A 6,000-nucleotide genomic window follows, 5' to 3' on the forward strand; every position below is an offset into this window, starting at 1 on the left:
AAGACAAGACAAACTTACGGGCATCTTTGAAGAGAGTAGGCCAATAAAAACCGGATTGCAATACCTTATGTGCAGTTCTATCTCCAGCGTGGTGTCCTCCATAAGCCTCGGAGTGACACTTGCGTAGGATCTGTTCCTGTTCATGCTCAGGTACACAACGTCTAATAACACCATCTACTCCTTCTTTATAAAGGTGTGGGTCATCCCAGAAGTAATGTCTTAAATCATAGAAAAACTTTTTCTTTTGCTGGTATGTGAAACTAGGTGGTATAAATTTAGCAACAATGTAATTAGCATAATCAGCATACCATGGAGCAGTACGAGAAGCATTTATGACAGCTAATTGTTCATCAGGAAAGCTATCATCAATAGGTAGTGGGTCATCAAGAACATTCTCTAACCTAGACAAGTTGTCTGCAACGGGGTTCTCAGCTCCCTTTCTATCAATAATATGCAAATCAAATTCTTGTAGAAGAGAACCCATCTAATAAGTCTAGGTTTAGCATCTTTCTTTTCCATAAGATATTTAATAGCAGCATGATCAGTGTGAACAGTTACTTTAGAATCAACAATATAAGGTCTGAACTTATCACAAGCAAATACAACTGCTAAAAATTCTTTTTCAGTAGTAGCATAATTTCTCTGGGCACTGTCTAGAGTTTTACTAGCATATTGGATAACATTTAATTTCTTATCAACTCTTTGTCCTAGAACATCACCTACAGCATAATCACTAGCATCACACATAATTTCAAAGGGTAAATTCCAATCAGGTGGCTGAACAATAGGTGCAGAAATCAAGCTTTCTTAAGTATTTCAAATGCTTCTACACAATCATCATCAAAGACAAAAGGAACATCTTTTTGTAAGAGATTAGTCAGAGGCCTAGAAATTTTAGAGAAGTCCTTAATGAACCTCCTATAAAAACCGGCATGACCAAGGAAACTTCTTATACCTTTAATGTCCTTAGGACACGACATCTTTTCAATAGCATCAACTTTAGCTTTATCAACTTCAATACCTCTTTCAGAAATTTTATGCCCCAAGACAATACCTTCATTAACCATAAAGTGGCACTTCTCCCAATTCAAGACAAGATTAGTTTCTTCACATCTCTGCAAAACTCGATCAAGGTTGCTTAAGCAATCATCAAAAGAAGTTCCATATACGGAGAAATCATCCATGAAAACCTCAACAATCTTTTCACAAAAGTCAGAGAATATAGCATCATGCATCTTTGAAAGGTAGCAGGTGCATTGCATAAACCAAAAGGCATACGTCTATAAGCAAAGGTACCGAAAGGGCAAGTAAAAGTGGTCTTTTCTTGATCCTCTTTTGACACAGGTATTTGAGAGAAACCAGAATAACCATCTAGAAAGCAAAAATGTGTATGTTTGGATAATCTTTCTAGCATTTGATCAATAAAAGGTAAAGGGTAATGATCCTTTTTAGTAGCTCTATTTAGTTTACGAAAATCAATTACCATTCTTTAACCTGTAACAATTCTTTGTGGGATCAACTCATCTTTATCATTAGGAACAAAAGTAATACCTCCCTTCTTAGGGACACAATGGAAAGGACTTACCCACTGACTATCAGCAACAGGATAAATTATACCTGCCTCCAGAAGCTTTAGTATTTCTTTTCTTACCACTTCTTTCATCTTAGGATTTAACCGTCGTTGGTGATCAACAACCGGTTTAGCGTCTTTCTCCAATTTTATTTTGTGCTGGCATAGAGTGGGACTAATGCCCTTAAGATCATCAAGAGTATATCCAATAGCAGCACGGTGCTTCTTCAGAGTTTTCAATAATTTCTCTTCTTCCTGCTCTGAAAGGTTAGCACTAATAATAACAGGATATATCTTCTTTTCATCAAGATAAGCATATTTAAGAGTATCAGGTAATGGTTTAAGCTCAAACACGGGATCACCCTTGGGTGGAGGAGGATCCCCTAGAATTTCAACAGGCAAGTTGTGTTTCAAAATAGGTCCCTGTTTAAAGAATACTTCATCTATTTCCCTTCTTTCATTCATAAACATATCATTTTCATGGTCTAGCAAATATTGTTCTAAAGGATCATTAGGAAGCACGGCAATAGAAGCAAGACCAATAATTTCATCTTTACTAGGCAATTCTTTATCATGGGGTTGTCTATGAAATTTAGCAAAATTAAATCATGAGACATATCCCCTAAACCAATAGTAACAACATCCTTTTTGCAATCTATCTTAGCATTAACAGTATTCAAGAAGGGTCTGCCAAATATAATGGGACAAAAGTCATCTTGTGGGGAACAAAGAACAAGAAAATCAGTAGGATATTTAACTTTCCCACACAAGACTTCAACATCTCTAACAATCCCAACTGGTGAAATAGTATCTCTATTGGCAAGCTTAATTGTAACATCAATTTCTTCTATCTCAGCAGGTGCAATATCATGCATAATTTCTTTGTATAAGGAATGAGGTATTGCACTTGCACTAGTACCCATATCACATATGCCATGATAACAATGATCTCCTATTTTAACAGAAACAACAGGCATGCCAACAACAGGTCTATGTTTACCCTTAGTATCGGGTCTAGCAATTCTAGCAGCTTCATCACAGAAGAAAATAGCATGCCCATCAATATTATCGGCCAAGAGATCTTTAACCATAGCAATACTAGGTTCAACTTTAATTTTGCTCAGGGGGTGTAGGTGTTCTAGTATTACTCTTACGAACCACAGTTGAAGCTTTAGCATGATCCTTTATTCTAACAGGGAAAGGTGGTTTCTCAATATAAGCGGTAGGAACAATAGGATCTACATTATAAGTGATAGTCTTTTCTTCAACTTTAATAGGTTCAACTACTTTTACTTCAATGGGAGGATGATATTTAAACCACTTCTCCTTAGGGAGATCAACATGAGTAGCAAATGATTCACAGAAAGAAGCTACTATCTCAGAGTCAAGTCCATATTTAGTGCTAAATTCACGGAAAACATCGGTATCCATAAAAGTTTTAACACAATCAAACTTAGGTGTTATACCTGACTCCTTACCTTCGTCGAGTTCCCAATCTTCAGAGTTGCGTTTAATTCTTTCCAATAAATCCCATTTGAATTCAATAGTCTTCATCATAAAAGAACCAGTACAAGAAGTATCGAGCATGGAGCGATTATTGAGAGAAAGCCGAGCATAAATTTTTTGAATAATAATTTCTCTTGAGAGCTCATGATTGGGGCATGAATATAACATTGACTTAAGCCTCCCCCAAGCTTGAGCGATGCTTTCTCCTTCGCGAGGCCAAAAATTACATATATAATTACGATCACGATGAACAAGATGCATAGGATAAAACTTCTGATGAAATTCCAATTTCAATCGGTTGTAGTTCCATGATCCCATATCATCACATAGCCTAAACCATGTCAACGCCTTTCCCTTCAAAGATAAAGGGAAGACCTTCTTCTCGATAACATCCTCGGGCATACCTGCAAGCTTAAATAATCCACAAACTTCATCCACATAGATTAGGTGCAAATCGGGATGCAATGTTCCATCTCCTGTAAAAGGATTAGCTAGCAGTTTCTCTATCATACCCGAAGGAATTTCAAAGTAAACATTTTCAGTAGGTTCAGTAGGTTGAGGAGCAACTCTTTGCTCTACTGGTCGGGGTGAAGATACCCGAACAAGCCCCTCAAAGGATTACTTTCCATAGTAACAAGTGACAGTAAATTTCAGCACACTATATAAATTTTTCCTTACCAAATTCCACTTACCAAAGGCGCTTCACTCCCCGGCAACGGCGCCAGAAAAGAGTCTTGATGACCCACAAGTATAGGGGATCTATCGTAGTCCTTTCGATAATTAAGAGTGTCGAACCCAACGAGGAGCAGAAGGAAATGATAAGCGGTTTTCAGCAAGGTATTCTCTGCAAGCACTGAAATTATCGGTAACAGATAGTTTCGTGATAAGGTAATTTGTAACGGGTAACAAGTAATAAAAGTAAATAAAGTGCAGCAAGGTGGCCCAATCCTTTTTGTAGCAAAGGACAAGCCTGGACAAACTCTTATATAAAGGAAAGCGCTCCCGAGGACACATGGGGATTATCATCAAGCTAGTTTTCATCACGCTCATATGATTCGGGTTCGTTACTTTGATAATTTGATATGTGGGTGGACCGGTGCTTGGGTACTGCCATTCCTTGGACAAGCATCCCACTTATGATTAACCCCTATTGCAAGCATCCGCAACTACAAAAGAAGTATTAAGGTAAACCTAATCATAGCATGAAACATATGGATCCAAATTAGCCCCTTATGAAGCAACACATAAACTAGGGTTTAAGCTTCTGTCACTCTAGCAACCCATCATCTACTTATTACTTCCCAATGCCTTCTCCTAGGCCCAAATAATGGTGAAGTGTCATGTAGTCAACGTTCACATAACACCACTAGAGGAAAGACAACATACATCTCATCAAAATATCGAACGAATACCAAATTCACATGACTACTTATAGCAAGACTTCTCCCATGTCCTCAGGAACAAACGTAACTACTCACAAATCATATTCATGTTCATAATCAGAGGGGTATTAATATGCATAAAGGATCTGAACATATGATCTTCCACCAAATAAACCAACTAGCATTAACTACAAGGAGTAATCAACACTACTAGCAACCCACAGGTACCAATCTGAGGTTTTGAGACAAAGATTGAATACAAGGGATGAACTAGGGTTTGAGATGAGATGGTGCTGGTGAAGATGTTGATGGAGATTGACCCCCTCCCGATGAGAGGATCGATGGTGATGACGATGGTGATGATTTCCCCTTCCTGGAGGGATGTTTCCCCGGCAGAACAGCTCCGCCGGAACCCTAGATTGGTTCCGCCAAGGTTCCGCCTCGAGACAGCGGCGCTTCGTCCCGAAAGCTTTCTTCCCATTTTTTATATGACGAAAGACTTCATATAGCAGAAGATGGGCACCGGAGGCCTGCCAGGGAGCCCACAAGACAGGGGGCGCGCCCAGGGGGGTAGGGCGCGCCCCCCACCCTCGTGGCCAGGGTGTGGGTCCCCTATGGTTGATTCTTTCGCCAGTATTTTTTATATATTCCAAAACGTGCCTCCGTGAAGTTTCAGGACTTTTGGAGTTGTGCAGAATAGGTCTCTAATATTTGCTTCTTTTCCAGCCCAGAATTCCAGCTGCCAGCATTCTCCCTCTTCATGTAAACCTTGTAAAATAAGAGAGAATAGGCATAAGTATTGTGACATAATGTGTAATAACAGCCCATAATGCAATAAATATCGATATAAAAGCATGATGCAAAATGGACGTATCATTGATCCTTGAGGGATCAATGCCCATCTTGCGGACAGTGTCTTGATAGAGTAAATTAAGGCTACCGCCGCCGTCCACAAGGACTCACATGAGATGGAATCCATTGATAATTGGATCGAGGACCAGAGCTGCCGAACTTCCGTGACAGATACTGGTTGGGTGGTCCCTGCGGTCGAAAGTGATCGAGCAGGCCGCCCATGGGTTGAATTTTGGGGTGACCGGTTTTATGGCGTAGACGTTTCGTGGTGCGCGCTTGCGCTCCCTTGTAGGGATATGCGTCACATATATCATGTTTACTATTTTTACTTTGGGGGGAAATTGCTTCTGTCCCCCGGTGTTGGTTGGCGAGTCTCTTCGTCTTCGCTGTCACTGGGCGGCCCCTTCCCTTTGTGTTCAGCATTGAGCTTGCCGGCTTGTTTGAAAACCCAACAATTTATGTTGGTATGGTTGGCCGGTTTGTCAGGGCTGCCATGAATCTGACAGGGCCGATCCAGTATCTAATCTAAACTGGATGGACCATCTCTGTCTGCCTTGAATGGCTTTTTCCGTTGACCGGATTTGGAGCCACTGAATCCGACGTTGACCGCCGTGTCTTGGGTTCCTGCATTATTGTTTCGACGCTTGTCTTTATTGCGCCGTGGCTTGCCATTGCCGTCCCTGGCTTCGG

Source organism: Triticum aestivum, chromosome 7D (genome assembly GCF_018294505.1).
Source record: "Triticum aestivum cultivar Chinese Spring chromosome 7D, IWGSC CS RefSeq v2.1, whole genome shotgun sequence".
Taxonomy (NCBI): Eukaryota; Viridiplantae; Streptophyta; class Magnoliopsida; order Poales; family Poaceae; genus Triticum; species Triticum aestivum.